This window comes from Elephas maximus, chromosome 9 (assembly GCF_024166365.1).
Source record: "Elephas maximus indicus isolate mEleMax1 chromosome 9, mEleMax1 primary haplotype, whole genome shotgun sequence".
Lineage (NCBI taxonomy): Eukaryota > Metazoa > Chordata > Mammalia > Proboscidea > Elephantidae > Elephas > Elephas maximus.
The window spans coordinates 71539321-71563493 of NC_064827.1; the positions used below are offsets into that span (position 1 = coordinate 71539321).

The following is a 24173-nucleotide window of genomic DNA, read 5'->3' on the forward strand; positions in this document are numbered from 1 at the left end:
TTAGTCTAATTGCCATTAGGACTAATTGCTTCCTTGAGTCTTTGGTTTCCCTCACTCTCCTTTGCTCCAGAGAGGAAGAGACCAATAGTTGTATCTTAGATGGCTGCTCACAAGCTTTTAAGACCCCAGACACTACTCAACAAACTAGCATGTATAACATTAACTTTATGAACCATATTACGCCAGTTGACCTAGACGTCTTCTGATACTATGGTCCTTAGCCTTCAAGCCTAATATCTCAGTCCCATGAGGTGTTTGAATATGTCTAAGAAGTTTCCATAACTGTGCCCCCATGTGCTCTATTATATATATGAATATATGTGCAGCACATACAAATATGTATACATAAATGCCCACAACTATACCTATCTAAATATGCACACACATGTACTCCCAAACACCCTCCCACAGCTATATAGCATACATACCTACCTATGTAACCACTCACAAACTTTTGGTTGTTGTTATTGTTGTAGAACTGTGTACTTATAGCATTTACTGTGGTTGTCCTTTATTCCTGCATACCTCTCAGTGTCTTCATTTACCTTGGTCACGTTTTGCTGACTTCCCCCATATTGTGTATTGCCTTTCCCTTCACCAGAATTAACACACGTCTACTATCTAGTTAGTGATTCTCCCTCCCTCCTGCTTCCATCCCAGGTAACCATCAAAGAACGTTGCTTTCTGTGAGTAAACCTATTCTTGACTTTTTATAAAAGTAGCATTATGCAATATTTATCCTTTTGTGATTGACTTATTTCACTCAGCATAATGTCTTCCAGATTCATCCATGTTATGTTTTGTGGATTCGTTATTCTTTATTATTGCGTAGTATTACATTGCATGTATCACATTTTGTTTATTCATTCATCCATTGATGGACACTTAGTTTGTTTCCATCTTTTTGCTACTGTGAATAATGCTGTAGTAAATGTGGGCGTGCATCTGTCTATTCATGTCAGTGATCTTATTTCTCTAGGATATATACCTAGGAGTAGCATTGCTGGATCATATGGTATTTCTACTTCTAGCTTTTTGGGGAAGCACCATATCATTTTCCCTAGTGATTGTGCCATTTTACAAGCCCCTAGCAGTGTATAAGAATTCCAATCTCCCCACAACCTTGCCAGCATTTGCTATTTTCTATTTTTTTGGTCAGTGCCATTTTTGCAAGGGTGAGATGGTACCCCATTGTACTTTTGGTTTGCATTTCTTTAACGGCCTATAGGGTCACTATGAGTTGGAATCAACTCAAAGGCAACAGGTTTGTTTTTTGTTTTTTTTTTTAATGATTATGAGCATTTCTTCATGTGTTTGTTAGATGTATGAATGTCTTCTTTGGTTAAGTGTTTGTTCATGTCCTTTGCCCATTTTTTGACTGGACTATCTTTTTTTATTGTTGAGGTGTTGAAGTTTTATATGTATTTTAGAGATTAGACCCTTGTCAGATATGCCATTGTCAAAACTTTTTTTCCCAGTCCGTAGGTTCTCTTTTTACACTTTTGGTAAAACTTTTGATGAGCATAAGTATTTAATTCTTAGGAGACCCCAGTTATCTAGTTTCTCTTCTGTTGTTTGTGCACTTTTAGTTACGTTTGATAGTATATTTATGCAATAAATAAAAACATAAACTCTTAATTCAGTCCACCATGGAAGTAGTTTCTTCTCCGCCTGTCCTTGGAATGCGACAGGCCTGGGTTCAAATCCTAGGTCCCCCACTTTCTTGCTGTGTGGCCTTGGGACAGTCACTTCACCCTCTCTGAGTCTCAGTTTACTCATCTATAAAACAGTGATAATAATTCCTTGCTCCTTGAGTTGTTGAAAGGATAAGCACTAGCATCTGTAAAGACCCTGGCACATAATAGGTGCTTAGGAAAGACCAACTTGTATTATTATCACTGGTGCCTAAGAGACAAGCACTGTGTCTATCTCATCACAGGGACAAGAGGCAGTGTAGTATAGGGGTTAGAGCTTGCATCTGAGTCAGACAGGTGGGTGTTGACTAAATGTGTGATCTTGGGCAAGGCACTTGAGCCCTCTGAGACTTAGTTTCCTCCTCTTAAAATGAGAATAACAAGCTTGCTTTCTCTCTTAGACCATGATAAAAATAAGTGAGATGGTGTACATAAAGTGCTTGGCATAGGGCCTGGCATTGTAGCAAGTTCCCAATAAATGGTTACTACTCAATTCCTAATTATGATTATTCCAGAATTCTTTATCTCACAGACTCTGGCACCACCTGCTCTGTGTCCCCAAAGAGTCCACCACATTCCCGTGTCCTAAAAGCAATCAGCCCTTCTTTTTGCATGGGGTTTGGCAGTTCCCAAAGCATTTTCAAATGCTCCCACCTACAGGAGCCTACACCACAGCCTGTGTGGCAGGATTGGGACTAGCTATCTCTCTTAAGAGGAGGCTGAGCCAAAGAAGTTCTGTGACTTATCCAAGGTCACTCAGCTGGGACAAGAAGCTGGGTCTGGGTGGAGCCAAGAACTCTATCTGACCCCCTCATGCACCACAGGAAGTCTGCAAGTCACTAATAAAGCGAAAGTTGGAGGGAGTTCATTCGTTTACTCATTAAGTAAATATTTATTTGGCACTTGGTATGTGCTGGGGTGCAAATAGTTAATGTGCTTGGCTGCTAAGCAAAAGGTTGGAGGTTCAAGTCCACCTAGAAGTACCTTGGAAGAAAGGCCTGGCAATTTACTTCTAAAAAATCAGCCACTGAAAACTCTATGGAGCACAGTTCTACTCTGACACACATGGGGTCACCATGAGTTGGGGTCACTTCAGCAGCATCTGGTACTGGTATGTGCCAGCCACTGTTTTGGAAGCCAGATCTACAACGATAAGCAAATGTGGCCTCTCTCTCATGAAGCTCACTGCCTAGTGGGAAGCTGAGCCCACATTCAAATCGTCACGCTACCAAATACAGCTGAGGTAAGTGCCCTGTGATATAGTGAAGACAAAAGAACCCTAGCCCAGATTCAGTCACCCCTTTACTCTGAGCTCTCCAGAATTCTGTGACAGCAATTGCAGGTGCCACTTTACCCATGTGGCTACCAGGAGCATCCTCATGACTCATTCTCTCTCCTCTCAGGCATGTTCCCAGTCTTCTGACCTGCATCATTTTACCAAGGAGAAAACTGAGACCCTGAGGAAGGGAATTGACTTATTGAAGGCCACTCAGCAATGAAGTGACGAAGCTGGGGTTGGTACCCAGACGTCCAGCATCTCTCTGGGATGGGGTGCCTCTTAACCACAGCACAGGAAATAAGTGAGGTCTGGGAATGAGGCTGGGGGTTGTAGTAAATGGTCTTCTTTCTGAGTTTCCTTATTAATGCCAGAGAAAACCCCAGAAGCCTCTACCAGAAATGGCCACATCATTGTCCTTCCCTCCCACCACTGCTCTTGAATGATTCTGGAAAGGCATGGTCGACTTTTTCACTTGGGCATAGAAACACCATTGGAAAAGTTGGGCATCATGTGTAGCCTGAAGATAAACGAGGCATTGGATTCAGAGAGAACACTCCTGACTCCAGGACATGCATAACTCAAAAATGTAGCAAAAACAAATATGAATTCTACTTACAAAGCATCACATGGACCTGTTCTGCAGAATGCTGTCTAGAAGCCCCGATTCTGCCTCACTGATTCTGCCTTCCCCATATATTTGCACCCCTAGCTAGCCTAGAGCTCTCAGCAGGTATCATCTGCCCTCTTCATGGTTACTTCCCTCTTCACTGAGCTACTGCCTTTTATTCTCCACAGATGTTTGCAGGTGTGCCTGCAGTGCCTTTTTATTCCTCTGGGGCTGAAAGGCGGTTTTGGGGTTTTCCCCTCTCTGGGTGGGATCTCCTATTACAGTGGAGAGCCCACAGGCCTGCTGTCTGTGTGACCCTGGCTGATGACCTCGGCTGGCTGAGTTGACATTACCAGGCTGGGCACAAAGGGGAAGATCTCCCCAGGATCCTCACTCATGCCGCTCTACCAAATCTTGCCAGCTCTCCTCCACCTTCATGGTAGGGTTTCATTTCCTGGCTTCCTTATGGTTGGTGTCTTAGTTAGCTAGTGCTGATGTAACAAACACCACAAGTAGATGGCTTGAACAACAGAAATTTATTTTTCATGGTTTGGGGGGCTACAAGTCCAAATTCAGGGTGCTGGCTCTAGGGGAAGACTTTCTCTGTCTGCTCTGGAGGAAGGTCCTTTCCTCTTTAGGTTTTGCCTCCTGGTTCCTTGGAGATATCCGTGTGTCTTGGCATCTGTCTTACCCCATCTCAGCTTCTGTTCACTTGCTTAATCTCTTTTATATCTCAAAAGAGATTGACTCAAGATATACCCTACACTAATCCTGCCTCACTCACATAACAAAGACAACCCATTCCCAAATGGGATTATAACCACAGACATAGAGGTTAGGATTTACAACACATATTTAAGAGGGACATAATTCAATGCATAACAATTAAGTAGGGCCATGTGAGTGGGCTCAAGCATTCAATTACCAGAGCAAGGCCTTCTAGGGCTCTCTCTCTATGCCATGAAGTACACACTCAAGAAGGTAAGTGCTTCATCAGCCTGGCTCCTAGAATAGGAAGCACAGCCCCCAGCTGACCCAATATGGTCATGTTAATTTGAACAAGAAGTAAACCTTTGTGGTATTAGCCCCTAACATTTAGGGGTTGTTACTGCAGCATAACCTACCGCATCCTGACGGATATACCACCCAACTCAGAGATGAGGCAGCCAGGGACAATGCTCCCTGACCAGACCAGGCAGCTACCCTCCATGCCACATGGCCAGTGGTGAGGGCCGGGCCTCAGGACACCTGGGTGCCTGTTCTGGCACTGCCCTCATGGGCTATCTGACCTTCCCCAAGTTGCTGACCACATACGATCCTTGCTTTTCTCATCTTCCAAATATGGGGCTTGTCATGGATTAAACTGTGTCCTCCAAAAATTTCTATCACCTTGGCTAGGTCATGATTTCCAGTATTGTGTGATTGTCTACCATTTTGTCATCTGATGTGATTTCCCTAGAATAACCAAGACAGGGGTTGTACTAAATCCTATTCCAGCCCTGAATCTCTCCCACCTAAGAAGCTTACACTTTAGTAAGGGAGCCAGGCCTGGAAACTATGAACTATTAGGCAAGACAGAAAGAAATAAATGTGAGAGGGAGATAGATGTTCTGTGTCTGGAATCACAGAGGAAGAAGCAAAACATCTTGCATGGGATATGCAGGCAGGCTTCAAAGAGGAATGGCTACATTTCAACTGGGTCTCAAAGAGTAAGCAGGAGTCCCTCAGATGGGGAATGGAGTTGGGGGCGGGGGCGGTGAGGCAAGGACAATGATATGCAAAGGCAGGTGGCTAGAATGGTGAGCACCCCACAGAGCACAGGGTGGAGATGGGCTTTTCAGCCCTGGTGGTCTCTTCCCACACCTACAACTTTGGATTCCAAAAGAAAGTCCTGAGAACCTGTATTTTTAACAAGCTCCCTAAGTAATTCTGACATACAGGCAATAGGTACAATGTGTTGAAAAAGAATGAATTAATAAAAAAATGAATTTGACCTCTGGCAAATCCCTTCCTCTTCCTCTCTCAAGATGTCCACCCCCTTCTTTAAAATGAAGGTTGTAGATCACCCTCATGGTTTTTAAACTGTGTCTCAGAGAACCCCAGGAGCCCCTCAGAGACCACGGAGAGGAGATGGGGGTGCCTAGGAGGCAGGGCTTAAAGCCCCACCCAACCCTTCTTTAGATCATCTCCCCTTTAATCTGCATACAGTTGTATATTGTGCTTCCATATGCTATTTTGTTTGAAGTAAGGGTTTCTTGGCTGAAAAGAACTTTAAAAGCCATTGAATTGGATGCTCCCCAAGAATCCTCAAGGAGAAATTTAAAATCTCCTTGATGGCAACAACCTATCTTTTTTGAGTATTTCTCAGACAAATATGTAAAAAGCCTGATGCTGTTAACCACAAACAAGTTATTTTAACACTGTGTAACTTAAAATTATTTGCTGTGATCCAACAATCAATGAATGCCCCCCCCCCCGCAAGAAAAACTGGTATGGCAATGCAGTGGAATATTATGCAACCTTTTAAAAAATGAATATTTGTGAAGACTAGTTAATAAAAAATCAGACACAAAACTGTACATAAATCATGACCTCAACTATATAACTATACATCAAAAATTCTGGATGGAAATAAATCCGCATGGTGGTAGTGGTAACTGCACAATAAGATTGTGGGAGAGTAATCACTCTATGGAGCCCTGGTGGTGCTGTGGTTAAGAGCTCAGCTGCTAACCAAAAGGGTGGCAATTTGAATCCACCATCCGCTCCTTGGAAATCCTGTGGGGCAATTCTACTCTGTCCTGTAGGGTTGCTATAAGTCGGAATTGACTCCTTGGCAATGGATTTAGTTTTTTTTTTTTTTTTTTTTTAATCACTCTATCCATTCTACTTTTATAACCAATAATCTGCCTGGCTTGGAAAACTGAAGAGAGAAAAAGAACTACCAAAAAGTGGGGAACAGCCAATGTTTTTTCAGGACACTAGATCACTGCAGCTTGGAAAGTGACTTTGTCAGTGAATTTCTGTCCTTCCGCTTCTGGAAACGCTTCTGGAAACTGTTCTTATGTAGAATCTAAAAGAGGTCCACCATTTGTATTCATTGCAAATCAGTTTTCTCCAACACCTCCCAAACCAGATAAAGGTTGAACAAATATTTTCAAAATATTGGTTTGAAGGGCAGCCAATGTGCCTGCCTGCCAGGGTATCCCAGGCCACATGGGTCCACCTTTCTTGGCTCCTGGTTCCTCAGCTCAGGGCCAGCTCAAGGACAAAGGGGCTGGAAAGTAGCCTCTAGGAAGGGTTTGAGGAGGCTGAGACCACCCTCAAAGCGACCCACATTGACTATGTGACCTCAAGCAGTGTCCTTCGGAGCCTCCGTGTTCCTGCTTAACCCATGGGGAGCACAGCCACCTCGCAAGTTGTCATGAGGTGTTACATGTGTACTGTGTCCAGAGCGGTGTCTGATGCATAGCAGGAGCTCAGTTTCCCTCGTTTATTTCCTGAACAAGTCATTGTTCAAGAGTCATTCCTTTGAAATATGTCTCCACAGGGTGAGGAGAAGGGGTGTAGTGGACCCCCCAAAAGATATATCTAAGTCCTAGCTCCCGGAACCTGTGAATATGACCTTATTTAGAAAAAAGGTCTTTGTGGGTGTAATTAAGCCTCTCGAGATGAGATCATCTTGGATTTAGAGTGGACCCTAAATCCAAAGACAGGTGTTCTTATAAGAACAAGGCAGAGGGAGATCTGAGACACAGAGAAACATAGAGGAGAAGGTAATGCGAAGATTGAGGCAGAGATTGGAGTGATAAGTCTACAAGCCAAGGAAGGCCAAGGATTTCCGGTAGCCACCAGAACTAGAAGAGAGGCATGGAACAGATCCTCCCTGAGAGCCTTCAGTGGCAACCTACCCTGATGACACCTTGATTTCAGACGTCTGGCCTCCAGAAGGAAACCCTGGTGGTGTAGTGGTTAAGAGCCACAGCTGCTAACCAAAAGGCCAGCAGTTCGAATCTAGCAGGCACTCCTTGGAAACCCTGTGGGGCAGTTCTACCCTGCCCTATAGGGTTGCTAAGTCGGAATCAACTCAATGGCAACTGGTTTGGTTTTTTGTTTTGTTTTTTTTGGCCTCCAGAACTGTGAGAGAATAAAATTCTCTTGTTTTAAGCCACCTAGTTTGTGGCAATTTGTTACGGCAGTCCTAGAAAACTAACACAGGGAGTAGAATAGGGTGGGGACAAGCCCTGTCAGGCCCAGGACCTGGAAAGAGGAAGGGGTAGAGTACAGCCCAGCAGCCGGTTGTCTCCCCTGCCAGCTCCAGCTCCCACACACAATGCCTTTTCGTGGGAAGTCTCTGTGAGATCAGCAGAGTAGGATATGCACTCCATTTTACAGATGAAGCAACAGAGGCTCAAAGAGGTTCACTGGCTTGTTCAAGGTCACAGGAAACAGCCAACTTTAGGGTTTTCTAAAATTCCTTGGTGGGGGGAGGGAAGAGGTTGAGGGATGGTAGTTCCTGGAATTCAAGCTCTTCTGAAGACTCCTTTATTTAGTTAGTTGTTTACCTTCTGCATCTTTCAAAAAAAAGGAAAACAAGAAAGATTCTTTGGAGCAGTACACTAGATGGGTTTCTAAACTCTGGGCCTCAGCCTTGTCATCTATGAGTGGGCAGTGATGGGTTTGCACTTTCTGCCTCAAGGCTTTTGCACATGCTGTTCCCTCTGCCTGAAGCACTCTTCCCAATCCCCTCCCTTTACTCTGCTCCTTATCCTTCGCCTAAGGGAAGCCTTCCCCTTGCTATTCTCCTTCATAGCACCCTGTTCTTTTCCTTTTGAGCACTGACCGCTATTTGGAAACACAGGGGTGATTATTTGATTGGTATATGCCTCTCCACTAGACTGTAAACTCCTCATTAATCAGCATCTGGCAGAGAGATGCCATTCATGGTGTTTGTTAATATATTAATAAAAAAAATGGACTCTGCCTGCAGCCAGCTCTATGATCTTAAGAAAGTACCTTCCCTTTCCACCCTACTTCACTCTGTTCCTCAGCTTCTCATCCAACGTGGGGAGTTAGACTAGGCAACCTTTTAGATTTCTGCCACCTCACACATTCTGATTTTATAGTCTCAAAAACAATAAACAAAAAAGCATTTGTGATTCCAGTTCCAGCACACTATGTGAACTAGCTTCTCTGGGCCTCAGTTTCACCATCCACACACACAAAAAAAAGGGCAGTGGGACCTAGGCAAGATCTTCTAGGTCCTTTCCACCTCCATCAATTATAATTCCAGTAAGGAAGGCTCCTCCCTCCCGTTGCCCTTCATCTAAAGTTCTATTTCTGTCCAGGCATACAAACAGGAAATACGACATTCAGGAGCGGAGGAGCAGCTTATTTCTCTGAAGCATGGGCGGGCTTGTGGGGGAACAAAGAGTTTCTGAACTTTCCAGCTAAAGCCAGGACTCCACGCCCCAAGACCTTTCTCAAACAATGTGGGAGGAATACATTGTTCATCTGTGGTTGGGCTGCCCGTGCTACCTCCACCCTGGTCTCTTCCCCAGAGGCCCCACAGCGTGGAATTAGTAGTCTCAGTGATGTTAGGTGGGTGGCCGTTACTCTGATGGTTGTTCAAAGATGCTAGAGTCTCACAACAGAGCAGCTAGCAGAGTGGAGAGAGCACTAGATGGGTGTTAGGACTCCTGGGTCCCAGTCCACGGACAGTGTGACCTCGGGGAGGCTCTCACCCGCTCTGGGCCTGGGTTTACCCTTCTGAGTGAGGGTCTACACTTGGGGCCCTCAGTTTCACCCTAATGTTCTTTCCCAAGGCGGCCTGGTACAGTGGTGAAAGGCCTGTGTAATAAAGTCACAGTGCCCACGTCTGAGCCCCAGCTCTCTCCCTTATAAAGTGTCCCTGGGAAATTTCTTAACCTTTCTATACACCTCAGTTTCCTGGAACTGGGACTGTACCAGTACCTACCACCTGGGGTTTCTGAATGATTAGACGGCAGGGCTTCTGTAAAGCACCTAGAATACTGTATGGAGTAAGCAAATGCCCAGTAAGGGTGAGCTATTCTTGTTTTATTACTACTCCAGATTCTGGATCACTTCCCTTTCCTAGTTTGCCCATCTGTAAAAGGGGCCAGTAGAGCCAAGAAGGCCTGGGTTGTATAGGTCACTGCACTGCCTGGAGACCATGTTCAAGGCCCATCACTCACAAAAAGCAAATGTGAATACCAGCTGGAGCCAAGCACAGCAGGAAAAGGAAACTATAGGGGGAAAGGCAGAAATTCTATGATGCTGTCCCAAGGTAGATGGATTTGGAGCTTGACTGCTGCCCAGGGTTTTGGGAACCAGAGAAGGGCTCCAGCTGTACCCAGATTCAGTAGTAGAGGAAGGGGCATTGGCCCACCCTCAGTTTGCCCTGGAGAGCATGACCTTTTGGAGAGGGAGCAACGAGGATGTCGTATGAGAAGATTCTGGTCTTGGGTTTGTCTCTGAATCTCAAGGGTAAAAGAGGAGCTGAATTCGGTCATCTCAGCTCCAAGTAGAATGGAGAATGAGTGACTCAAGAATGGAGAATGGTGACTTGGTCTGAGAGAACTATTTGTCTCTTACTTCTGGGGGTGTGGGCAGCCCCAACTCCCTCTGCTGCTCACATGAAGTGCGGGGAACCCTCGCTCCCTCTCAGGATTGAGGGGCAAGTTCACACCCTCCCCCTTCTAAATGGACAGATTTGAGCAAGTCACCTCACCTCTCTGGGCCAGGTTTTCTCACCTTCAAGTCTGAGGATGCTCATATAACGGCTTCAAGGAGCTGCTGTGAGAATCAGAGGAGTCAGTCAGCTGAAGGCAGTGAAAATGTCTCCCTGGACAGATTCTCAAAGCGTGGCCCACAGGTGGGTACCATTTGTTCCTCCATGAGGAGGCACAGAAATTGAGAGTAATTCATTTTTATTAAGTATATAATCCATGGAGAATTAGAAATTTAAAAAAGAAGGAAAGAAGGACTGGTCTTTTGCCACACTGTCTAACATGTAAAGCGTGATGCAAACAAGAGGCGGGATCATTGTTCTGTGCCTTGGGGCTGCCTCATTTGGCTCCATGTTCAAGATGGACTTGTGGATTCCTATCTTACGGGAAAAACTCACCCAGGCAGACTTCTCTGCTTGACTCAACAGCATTTCAGCAAGCAGCAATGGGCCTTACAACATCTGCTGCCACTGAAAAGACAGGCTTTCTTATGTTTTCAGAGACTGGCCTTCTCTCAGCACAGCCCAGAGATCAGGGCTGGAACCAGTCATGGATGCTTAAGAGAAGCCATTTTGAACTCAGTATTAAAAAAGCTGTCCACAGAGGAAAAGAATAAAATAGATAGTCCAAAGAACCAGTGCTAGTGATCTCCCCGGAAGATGCCCAGTCGAGAATCTCTGCTTGAGCTGGGTGATGTGGAAGAAATGCCTTTAACAGGTATTAAAAAAAAAAAAAAAAAAATCATTGCCATCAGTTCAGACTCATAGTGACCCTATAGGACAGAGTAGAACTGCCCTCATAGGGCTTCCAAGGCTGTAAATCTTTAAGGAAGCAGACTGCCACAGCTGGTGAGTTTGAACCACCAACTTTTCAGTTAGCTTAACTACTGTGCCACCAGGGCTCCTTAAACAGGTATAAAGACTTTAATTATAGCTGAAGGAAGCCTCAGGGGCCTCTGGTCAAACCCTTTTCATTCACAGATGAAGAAACAGAAACTCAAGGAAAGATGCATCTTGATGGGAGAGATAAGACTTAAACCCTCAAAGGCTTCTTGCCCTACTTCCATTCATTCAATCAATGTTTATTAAGGGTCCACTAGGTGTAGGCCAGCCCTATTTGAAGCATTGGGTATTCTCTGGTGAACCAAAGAAGGACTCTGTTCTCATGGAGGTCACACTCAAGTTGGTAAACATATAAGTAAAGGAAATAATTTCAGGTGGTGAAAAGGATTATAAAGCAAATAAAAGACATTGACATGTTAGAGAATGACTAGGGGGCAGGGGAAGAGGTGCTGCTCAGGGGTGGCCTCTGCACTGGCCTGCCTCTGGGGTCCTCAAGGCTATCCCCAGCCAAGTAGCATGCTGGAGTTGGCTCATACTGGCCTGCAAGAGCCAATTGGCAAATTTTCAGGAATTTGTTAAGCCAGATGTTAAACATAGCCATTATTAAAAACTAAGTCATATAAACTTACAACTAAATGAATCATATGGAGAATGAAGATAAAAATCAAAACTTATCACTCCCTGATTATTTTATTCCACTGTATGCTCTTGAGGTTATTTACTATTTATCTAGACCTGGTGGAAATTTCTATATAATGGAGTGCCGTTGCACTCTCTTCCTAACTTCTCAAGTTGGTAACTTGAAATTGGTAAATGTGGGAAAATTTACACCATGGAAATCAGTACATGCTACATATTAAGACTTTTGTTTTTCAAGAAGTCAATTATTAAACATTTAGCACTGCACGGCTGCCTTCAGCTCTAACCTAGGCCTTCTGTGGCTTTCAAAGTCTGAGTGCTTCCGTGGGAGGGTGTGGTGGTGCAGCACAACTCTGGGGATGCGGGTGGTGGGGCAGCTCCTGCAGTCAAGTGGGTGTGAACTTTGCTCTTTTTTAAGGCTTTCACAGTGAGGAAGTAAGTCCAGGATCTCTTAAGTGGATCTGTCTGTTCCTGCAAAAGAACTGCTAGCTTCAACAATATTTACCAAGAGCTTGTAAGATGATGATTTATTCATTCATTCATTTCCTGTAAATCAAATCCCACTGTAAATGTCCTGGGGGGGTAAAAATTTACAGGAACTCTGCAGAGGATCTCTTCGTGTAAATGCATATGGTCACTTCTGTATCCTTTCAGATTTTCATATGTTCAGTCTCCTTCATTGGAGAACATAACCATTCTGATAATGGCTCAGTGAAGTTACTTGTTCTTGTTAGGTGCCATGGAGTTAGTTCTGACTCATAGTGACTCTGTGTACAACAAAACGAAACACTGCCCGGTCCTGTGCCATCCTCACGATCATCGCTACGTTTGAGCCCATTGTTGCAGCCGCTATGGCAATCCATCTCATTGAGGGTCTTCCTCTATTTTGCCGATTCTCTACTTTACCAAGCATGATGTTCTTCTCCAGGAACTGGTCCCTCCTGATAACATGACCAAAGTACTTAAGACAAAGTCTCACCATCCTTGATTCTAAGAAGCATTCTGGCTGTACTTCTTCCAAGACAGATTTGTTCGTTTTTTTGGTAGTCCATGGTATATTCAATATTCTTCGCCAACACAATAATTCAAAGGCATCAATTCTTCTTCCTTATTCCTTGTGCAGCTTTTACATGCATATAAGGCAATTGAAAACACCATGGCTTGGGTCAGGTGTACCTTAGTCCTCAAAGTGACATCTTTGTTTTTTAACACTTTAAAGAGGTCTCTTGCAGCAGATTTGCCCAATGCTATATGTTGTTTGATTTCTTGACTGCTGCTTCCATGGGCGTTGATTGTGGATCCAAGTAAAATGAAATCCTTGCCAACTTCAATATTCTCTCCATGAAGATCAAAGACTATAGCCTTCAGTATGTATTGCACCTCAACATAAAGAAAACAAAAAATCCTCACAACTGGACCAATAAGCAACATCATGATAAATGGAGAAAATATTGAAATGAAGTAACGATTACAACTAATTGCACAATGAGATCCTGGGTCAGAGGCTTGCTCCCTCCTCTCTACTCCTCTGTACCCCTCCAGTCCCCACATCAGTTTGTATTCTGGCACAGCAGGGGCAGGGCTATCAGGATGATTGGGTCTTATTGCCTATTCCCTCTGCCTAGAACGCTCTTCCCTTTTCAGTCTCTAACTCCTGCAGGACTTAGTTTAAAGGTCACTTTCCTAAGGGAAGCCTTTCCTGGCCACCTTTGCAGACATGGTGAGGCCCCTATTACAAACATCCAGCACTTCTCACTTGTGGGTCTTATTGTGCAATTAGTTGTATAACAATTGTCTTCCAAGCTAAACTGTAGCAGCCACATGGGTAGGGACTGTGTCTGTCTTGCTCACTACTACATCTCAGGTATCTAGAACAGCAAACAGTAGGTGCTCAATAAATTTTGGATAAGTTAATGAATGAATACATTTACAGTGGCTCACTGAATGTTGAAAAAAATGTCTGATTCAAAGCAGGAGTTTCTGGAACAGATGCATTTTCTAGAAATGCGGATCTACTACCCAAATTGGGCAAAAAAAAAAAAAGTGTGAGCCCTCTGGTGGCAACAGCAAAATTAATTCACCCTTGGATCAGCTGCTTCTCGCTTGTAGGTTTTTGGTTTTGAGTGTCTGTAACCTGTGCATTTGGACTTTTTTCTGCTTTTTTTTGCTTAGTGGCAGTTGTTGCTTAGAGTTCAGAGAGAAATTTGCCAGATCACAGCCTTGTGCCATTTTGCTGTCAGGGAAACTGAGGCAGGCAGTACCAGAGCCAGGTGAGCCCATTACTTCACTTTCAGCCCAGGGCTCTGTTCAGTGTCCCAACCCTAAGGAGAGCAAAGTCCAGGGTATTTACAGCTAGGACCCTGAAGTTCTAACACACAGATTGAGATGGGATTTAAAATTCCTATTCAGTACTGATCATAAGATCTGCTCTCTCTGTCCCCAGCCTCTTCCAGCTGTTGCTTTCCACTGTCTCTGGCTGATTTTGGTCTGAGCAGCATCAGGCAGTAGACCTCAACTGCACTGGGCCTGAATCTGCACCCCAGTGAAGGTCAGCACAACTGCCTCCAGCATCTCTCACCTTTTGAACCACCTTCACGTCCCCTTCCCAGAGTATCTAAGCTGCTCTGTGTTTGGAGTCAGGACCAGGTTGTAAAATGGTACAACCACTATGGAAAATAGTATGACACTTCCACAAAAAGTTAGAAATAGAAATACCTTATGATTCAGCAATTCCACTCCTAAGTAAATACCCTAGAGATAAAAGGGCAGTGACATGAATAGACGTATGCACCTATGTTCGTTGCCGTATTATTCACAAAAGCAACAGAACGGGAACAATCGAAGTGCCCACCAACAGATGAATGGATAAACAAATTGTGGTACATACATACAATGGAATATTACGCAACTATAAAGAATAATGAGGGGTTCCAAAAAACATAACATGGATGAATCTGGAGGACACTGTCCCGAGTGAAATAAGTCAATCACAAAAAGACAAAAATTAAATGGTCCCACTATTATAAAAAGTCAAAAATAGATATATACACAGAAAGCAACATTCTTTGATGGTTATTGGAGATGGGAAGGAGAGGGAGGGGTGAAAGGAAAGGCAAGACCAAATATGGGTGAAGTCAGCACAACCTGGACAAGGTAAATACACTAAGAAGTACACGAGAAAAAGGGACAATTTTGGTAAATGCTATACAATATACAATTTTGCAGCAACAATAAAAACAACCAAAAACATGTGTGGTTACATATGTAGATATGGATGCATATGTATGTATAGAAAGGCATATGCGAGCAAATGCACATGTATGTATAGGTGTATCCATAGGCATATGTATACACACGTTTGTATGTGCTGCATATATATCCACACATATAACAAACCACATAAGGGGCACAGTTACAGAGGCTCTCTAGACATATCAAAACAACTCATAGGTTTGGTTTACTGGGTTAAAAGGCTTGGGACGTTGGTCTCAGGCACAAATCAGTCAATTGGCATAATACAGTTCAAAAAGATAATGTTCTACGTCCTAGTTTATTGAGTAGTGTCTGGGGTCTTAAAAGCTTGTGAGTGGCTATCTAAGATGCAACTATTGTTCTCTACTTGTATGGAGAAAAAGAGAATGAAGGATATCACAGGGTCAAAGAAGAAACTAGTCCACAGGATTAATAGCCCACACAAACCACAACCTCTTCTGATCTGAGACCAGAAGACAGATGGTGTCTGGCTACCACTACTGACTGTTCTGACAAAGGACACAATAGAACGTCCTGGAAGAGTGGAAGAAAATGTAGAACAAAACTCAAATTCCTAAAAAAGGCCAGGCCTACTGGACCAATAAAGACTAGAGGAAGCCCCAAGACTATCGCCCTAAGATAACTTTTGAACATGGAGTAGAAGCTATTTTTGCAGGTCACCTTTCTGGCAAGTAATAGATTGGCTTATAAAATAAACAGTATCACCCACGAGTGATGTGCTCCCTTAAACAATCAACTGTGTGAGACCAAAAGGTCAACATTTATGTAACAGCAAAGATGAGAAGGCAAGGTGGGAAAGGGAAGGTAGATCAATGAAAACAGAACAGAAATAATGAAAATTCTGAAACACGGAACACTTTGTAAAAAAAATTGTTAAAGGGGTACCTAATTTGCTGTGCAAATTTTTACCAAAAACACAATAAATCATTAACAACAAAAAAAAGACAATATGGGTTCTTCTCCCTTGATAATAAAACAGAAGATTTGAGTTAAAAAAGAATATTCACAGAGGTTTTAAACATAATAGCCCAAAACTAGAAATAACTCAAATATCCTTCAATAAATAAATTGTGGTATAGCCATACAACGGAATACTACTCAGCAATAAAAAGGAACAAACTCTTGATACACACAACACAGATGAATCTCAAAAACACTACCTTGGATAAAATAAGCCAGACATGAATGAGTATATATGGATGATTTCATTTATGTGAAGTCCAAGAACAGTCAAAATTAATCAATGGTGACAAAATCAGAAAATGGTGGAACTTTCAGCAAACATGGCAGCACAGACAGATGCACCATGCCGTCCCTCCACAGCAAAGACCCAAAAAACTACGTAAAACAGAGACAAACGTCATTCCTGGAATCTGAAGTGTCAAATGAAGAGATAAAGAACTCAGCCAAGCACCGAATGGAGTAAGAAACTGACAGAGGACAGAGATGGAGAAGAGATATGTTCAGAGGGCCCCATCAGCTAATGCAGCATGGATCCGCCATCTTGGATTTCTGTCAGGTCGGCAAACAGGGAGCAAGGGAAAGCAGCTTCATGGAATTCCCAGCAGGAGACAAGAGCACCCGGTAACCAGTGATACACACTTTCCCACCCCCCATTCTCTCCCCCCTGCTCTACCTCCAAGCTTCCTGGCTGGCTGCAGTGGCTCAGCTGGCTGGGAAGTGCAGGGTCAGTGCCGCTTATATTTGCCCCACCCACATTGCAGATCTGCAGACAGAGAGTACAGGAAAGCAGCTTCAGGAAGTTTCCAGCAGGAGCCAGAACACCCAGTAATGAGCGATATATATACGCTTTCCTAAGCTACACCCTCTGCTTCCCTCCAGCCGCAGTGTCTTGGCCTGGAGGCAACTGCTTTGGCCTCAGGCTGCTTGGATTTGCCCTGCCCACATTGGCTGGGCCCTGAGCTGGTGTGGGTTCTTTCCTTCTCTTTTGGTTTCTTCTGTGCCTCCTACTACCTCCCCCTCCTTTCTTTGGTACACCTGGCTCTGTTTGCCATCTTTGGTTCTTCTTGAAAGGCTGTGAAGCTATGCTGGGCTGGGGAACCACGCTCCTGCCCCATGACACCACGCTGCTGGGATCCCTGGGACTTTTTTTTCCCCCTTGTTTTTCTTTGTTTTGTTTCTTTTTATTTTCCCAGCTTGGGAGCCCCTTCTAGCCAGGCTGCACTGCACAGCTTAGGAGTCACTCCCCCAGTCTGTGCAGCCACGTAGGTGGGATTCCTGGGGTCTTTTCTTTTTTTCTTCTTTTCTCTCTTTTTCCCTTTCTGTCTTTCTTCATTTCTCAGTTCTTGTCTCTCTACACTTATCTTCTTTTCCTGTCTCCCGAATACCTGGTGCTGTGCAACGTCCATAGCCCCTCTAGCCACTTCCCCAGTCTTGGCAGCCCCACTGGTGGAATTCTGGGAATCCTGGGGACTTTTCTTTGCCAAATTTTTATCTAGTTATTTTTTTCTCTTTTTCCCTTTTTCTTTTTTTTCCCTTTCTCCATTTCTGTTTCTCATCTCCCCACTCTGACTGCAGGCTCCCTTAACACTCTTTTTTTTTTTTTTCCTTCTTTTTTTGCTTGTTTGTTTTTGGCTCCTGTTTCTTTCTCCTCTTTCCCATACCCTATTAGCTCCATATATCACAACCTCCCCTCTTTCCTGCCTACCTTCACCACGCACTGAACATCACACCCCTGAACAGCACAGGCACGGCCTACTGGAATCTGCCCAGCACTGATTCCTGGCCAATCCTGTCGGCCCTAGTACATTCCACATACAACCCATCCCAGCCCCTCCTCTTCAGCTGGACCTGCCCTGCTGCACCATAGCTGAATGATTGGCCCTGCTCATTGGACAAAGAGGTGCAAAGTATTGTGACTACAGATGAGCAAACAAAGAATGCACAGCCCACCTGCTTAGACGTAACCAAATAAAACAAAAAAGCAGGACAAAACAAACAAATCTACAATCAAGAAATGAAGAAAATAACTACTGAATGTCCCGAAGACAGCAGAAAATGTCAAAACATTAAAAAAAAAAAAAAAAGGACAGGATCATTCCAGCAGGTGTTCAAAACAAAACACCAGATGACTTTCCAGTAGAAGAAAAGGCACTAGAACTACCTGACAAGGAATTCAAATCTCTAATATTCAGAGCAATCCAAGAGCTGAAGCAAAAAGCAGAGAAAAATGAGGAAAAAATAGACAAATTTATAGAAAAGGCAGACAAATTCATTGAAAATACAGACAAAAAAATGGAAAATTCAGGAAAGTAATACAGGAACAAAATGCCAAAATAAATTCACAACTAGAAATCTTACAAAAATGACAATTAGAAATTCAAAAGATAAACAACAAGATTTCAGAAATGGACAGTGTCATAGAAGGGCTGAGGGTAGGTTTGAAACAATGGGAGTCAGAATCAGTGAAATTAAAGACAAACACTTGGATACAACTCTGAGGAAAAATCAGAACAAAGAACAGAGAAAAATGAAGAAACCCTGAGAATTACGTGGGATACAATAAAAAGCAAAATTTGCGAGTGATCAGAGTTTCAGAACAGGGAGAGAAAATGGAAAACACAGAGGGGATCATTGAAGAATTGCTAACAGAAAACTTCCCTAATATCATGAATGATGAAAAGCTGACCATCTAAGAAGCCCAACGAACCCCGTATAGGATAGACTCCAAAAGAAAAACATCAAGGCATATCATAACCACACTCGATAAAACCAAAGACAAAAATCCTATGAGCACCTCAAGAAAAACAAAAAGTCACATACAGAGGAGAAACAATAAGACTAAACTCTGATTATTCGGCAGAAACCACACAGGCAAGAAGGCAGTGGGATGACATATATAAAACCTTGAAAGAAAAAAATTGCCAACCAAGAATAATATTTCCTGCAAAACTTTCGTTCAAATATGATGATGAAATTAGAACATTTCCAGATAAACAGAAATTAAGGGAATATGTAAAAACCAAACCAAACTTACAAGAATTATTAAAGAGAGTCCTTCGGTCTGGGAACAAACAACATCACACCACAGCCTGAATCTAGGACACAAGATTGTACCAGCCAGATACCAACCCAGGAAATGAACTCTCAAGGACTATCCAAAACCAAAACAATTGCAATAGGGAACCAGAGAGGTTAATATGTAAACAACAACATCAGAACAATAAAAGAGGGAATAAACAGTATAGGTATGGAACTTTCTAATAGAGAGGAAGGCAAGGCAATACCAAGTAATAAAAGACTAGTTCAAACCTAGGAGGAAAAGGGTACATTTCAAGGTAACCTCAAAGAAAGTAACAAACCTACTCATCGAAATAAAGAAGAAAGATATAAAGTCTCAAAAAAAAGAAAATCTACAAAAACAAAAGAAATCCACAAACAAAAGGAACTCAGCACAGGAAAGAGGAACAAAGAAAATGGTATAGCACCACAAAAAAAAAAAGCACTACAACATGACAGCAATAAATTCACGCCTATCAAAAACTACACTGAATGTAAATGGCCTAAATGCACCCATAAAGAGACACAGAGCTACAGAACGGATAAAAAACAGGATCCGTCAATATGCTGTCTACAGGAGACATACCTTAAAAACAAAGACGTAAATTTATTAAAAATCAAAGGATGGAAAAATATATATCAAGCAAATAACTACCAAAAAGAGCAAGAGTAGCAATACCAATCTCAGATAAAATAGACTTTAAAACAAAATCCACCATAAAAGACAAAGAAGGGCACTATATAATGATTAAAGGGACAATCCATCATGAAGACTTAACCATAATAAACATCGACGCACCCAATGACAGGGCTCCAGCAGCACTGAAAACAGAAATTGACACCTCCATAATAATAGTAGGAGACTTAAAAAAAAATTCTTAGGAAGATGTCCCATATCTTAGCTAGTTAACACAATGACTTATGCGGAAAGTATTTAAGCCTGTTTTTGAAGATCTATAATGAATTTTAGAAATGTATGGACTCCTACCAATTAAGAAATAGAAAAGAAACGCGATTCAATGAAAAAGTCACATGTGATTTTCTTGCTTACTAAATTACCTCCCAGCTCCTAGTTAATCTGTTTAAATACCAACACACAAATACAAACGATTAGATTCATTTTTCCTGGAACTGAGCCTGAGTCACTTATTTCATGTCTTTATTGAACTTGAAAAAGTAATTTCAAGAAATGTTCTTTAAATGAGCAGAATGAAACTTGTTTAAAATGTTGTTGACAAGTATAGGCCCAAACTAAAAAACATTGGTGGCCAACGTGGAACTTAAAAAACGAGCTGTCGGTCTCTAAGCTCATTCAGTAAAAGCAGAGGCATTCTCCAAGGGGCCATGGGGTCAGCAAGGCAATTGGACATGTCTTCTGGGCATATTTGTTTCTTTGCATGGCGTTATCCTAAAGAATCACATACACACGTTTCTTCTCACACCTCTACAAGCCTACACACACATTCTGTCCTTCACACACACACACACACACACACACACATAATCTCCTCACACACATTTCCCCCTTTCATGTGTACACATGAACCACACATATTTATATCTCACACTCTTATCTACTTCTCTAAATGCATACAGCATACATGCTTCAAGCACATACGGCACTCTTTTTCACATACATGCATGTGTCTCATACATGCATTTCTTTCCACAGACACCAAACGTTTCTCTCTCTCACAGAGACACACACAGACACAGACACACACACACACACACGCTTTCTCACACAAACATTTCTCCCCTTAGTATACACATTCTTCTGGCGCCCATGTTTCTATTTCTTGCTGACCCAGCTCTTCTCATATCTTTTTCTACCATATACATTTTCTCACCACCACACCCAGATACAAGCTCATTCTCTCACCATTTCTATATCTGCCTATCTCTTCACAAATATATACGCAGTCTTATTCCTTTCCTGTCTTTTACACAAGTTGCTCCCCTTGTCCTCACACTTGTCAAAATCACCAAATTAAGATGCCATAGAGTGGAATCGGATAAAATCTTTAGAAGGCCCATTTGTGTACTTCAAATAGTTCGGAATCATCTGTTTACAGCGAGCCACTTTTGTTTTCCATATAAAAGGGCACTTCCAAATGGCTTGAGGGCACTTAAAGTTTACTATCTTAAGATAAATGTCTCCATGTGTAAAACAAAAAAAAGATAAGAAAATGGTGGCCAGGAAGGGCAGAAGAAAAATTAATTGGAAACGGGAACTTTCTAGGGTGAAGGAAATATTTTATAGCTCATTTTGGATGATGGTTACATGGAGGTAAACAACTGTCAAAACTTGTAGAACTGAACATTGAAGATTTGTGCATGTTATTGTGTATAAATTATACTTTGATTTAAAATTAGAAAGATAAAATGTAAAAGTATTAAACTGTATATAAGATAAACACTAAAATAAAGAAGGTACAGTGCAGAAAACATCATTTCAAAATAAATGTACACAATGAACATACCCATATTGTCTGGAATATATATCCTGGAGGGCGCTGTCCTCCAACTGGTTTTTTTTTTTTCCATTACTCTATGCAAAAGTTTTATTTTTAAAAGTTAAGTGAGCTCATAAATACAGGCACTAAGTGTGAGTTTTATGTATAAAATTCCTTAGTAGGTGCCTTCAGTTAAGCAGCACCGGATGGTCTGCATTCCCTGAGGTCATAGCTTCCTTCACCTTCTTCCTGATGCCATACACCGAGAACAGGGTAAGGAACATTGCAAAGAGAAAGCCAGTAACTCTGCCAGCAATGACAGCTGCCAGGACTTCCTTTCATGTAAACAGATTGCCTGAGTGCTTCTCAGTGTACACATTTCTATCCTCTTCCACTGGATTCATTTTCCTTTCTGAGTCCAACACATGAATGTTCTCCTTATCGATTTCTTTAGGTGACTTCGTCTGAGCAGGTATCTTGTCTTGAATTTTCAATGTCATGGTTTCCACATAATGCTGTCCTCTTTTCCACCTTGCCCCCTCCCGACTTGATGACATCTGTCCAGTGGCCATTTTCTAGCCATCACAAGAGCGATGTAATGGAAAAAGAACAGTCTTTAGAGTCAGGCAAATGCTAGCTGCCATTTAATAGCTGAGCGTACATGAGAAAGCTACTTGACCTCTCTGAACCTTCATTTCCTCAGCGATAAAATGGGCAAGTGATACTTCCCTACCCAGTGGTCGTAAGAATTAGAAAAAAGCCCAACACAAAGCCCATCATTATGGTGGGTGTCATCTTCCACCATAAGGTCTACGAATTCAATGAAATTGGAACAAAACCCCATTAGGGAAGGGTTACCACCATCACTAGCTTCCTATTTGAGGTCACTTGGATGCTAAAAGTCAGAAATAGGATCCACTATCATTTTCAACATTTACAGGAAACCAGCAGAAAGACTGCATGGATGCAGGGTAAAGGCACCGTTCTCTGTGTTGGGCCGGCTGAGGAAGGGGCAGTGTGAGAATACGAGCTAGATCCTGGGCAACCTAGTTCTTTTTGACTTCACGCTATGCAACCAGCTTTCATGCAAAGGTCCCACTAAAGGCCTGGAAATGCTCAAAGGATGAGACTCATAGGCTTCCTCTCTCAGAAGGGTAAGGAGCTGGCCCTAGGACTCTGGGATTATGGTGCAGGTGAACTAGGCCAACAGCTGGAGAAATGGCTGCTCTGAGCCACCATGACCACGCAAAGGCCACTCCTGCCCTATGACTTAAGAGACCAAGGTTCATGGGGGATCTTGTCCACGTCACTTTGCACACCTCTCTACCTCAATTTCCCCATCAAAAATGACCAGATCAGACTGGATCCAAGGAATTTGGTTTCAAAAACGTCAGATAAAGGCAGAGCAAAACTGAAGTAGGGTAAGGAGAGCTCTGTCCCTTAGGCTCCTCTCCCCCATCATGGTGTCCGTTGGGCCAGGATCCTGTGCTTCCCAGGACACAGTTTGCAATCTCTTAGGGTCTCTTTCAACTCTGCTTTTTTCAGTCATTCAGCACCAAAACTCGTAACAGAGATAACTTCCATCCGCACCTTGCCCCCATCTGGTAGGAAAAGCAAGGTACACTCAGAAATAACTGATCAAGGTAGAAAATCCTCACTATAGCCAAAGAAGCACAGATGTGCAACACAGTAACCCTATCTCCTACTCCCCTTTTGGAAAGCACTTTGCATTTCCCTACTCAAAGCATGGAGGGAAGTCTCCGCAGTATCCACATTCCACAGCTGAGGAAACTTAAACTCCCCCTGGGCAAGTGCCTCCTAGCTGGGAAGCTACAAAGCCAGGGCTCCATCCTGCAACTCCTGCCTACTGAGACACACCTATTCAGGTAAAATGAAGGAGGCCCCAGGCCTGTCCAGGAGGCAGAAGGAGAGTACAAGACAAGCAAAGCCACAAAAACAGCTGCCTGGGTCTAGATTCCTTCCTAGGGCAAGGAGGGACACTGACACCCTCCCCACTGTCCTCCTCCCACAAGCCACCAGCAGGAACAGTGGGGAATCTGAAGTCCCTCTGCTTTATCTGCTTGCACACTGACATTTTTTCCCACTTGACTGTTTCTTGGATGTCTTTCAAGAGTTTGTGCAATCATTCTGTTCAGCTGCTTTTCTGCCATTTTCAAACGCAGGTTGGTGTTCCTTTTGAGCGGAATCGAGGCAGTTTGAAGAGTTGAAGGGACCCTTTCACCTCACATTACTCCAAAGCAGCAGAGACTTTTTCTGCCAAAGTTACAATGCTTGAAAGTTTCCCCAGGCTAGGTTTTTGGCTTGGTCCTTAGCTCTCCAGCCTCTCGGACCTCTCCCTCTAAATACCCCCCAGTATCAGGAGTTCATGCATTCCTCCCAGGCTCCCCTTTCCCAGAGGCACACCTTTCCCATCTTGTCCTGGGCAAGAGCCATTACTCCGTCCTGCCCAACAGATGGGGCTGACTCCTTACTCCTTGTGAGAGATCTCCTTGGTCAATTCCACCCTGTGGCTTCAGACTTCCCTCTTTTCTCCCCCAAGCCTCCACAGATTATGTGGGAGACCTCTGCCTGCAGCCCCTTAGGCCGAGGTCTG

General features: G+C 43.1%; 1 protein-coding gene across 4 annotated transcripts in view; it reads right to left on the reverse strand.

The window, feature by feature from the left end:
• The window catches only part of GGTA1 (glycoprotein alpha-galactosyltransferase 1 (inactive)), a 234474-nt gene that overhangs the window by 53601 nt on the left and 156700 nt on the right, over positions 1-24173 (reverse strand). Inside the window, exon 1 of one of the 4 annotated variants that reach the window (XM_049897249.1) lies at positions 16720-18220. The exons of the other annotated variants lie outside the window; for them this stretch is intronic. The gene's annotated coding sequence lies outside the window, so the exon portion shown is untranslated. Of the gene's footprint in view, positions 1-16719; positions 18221-24173 lie in introns of those variants that run through there. 4 annotated transcript variants of the gene reach the window in all.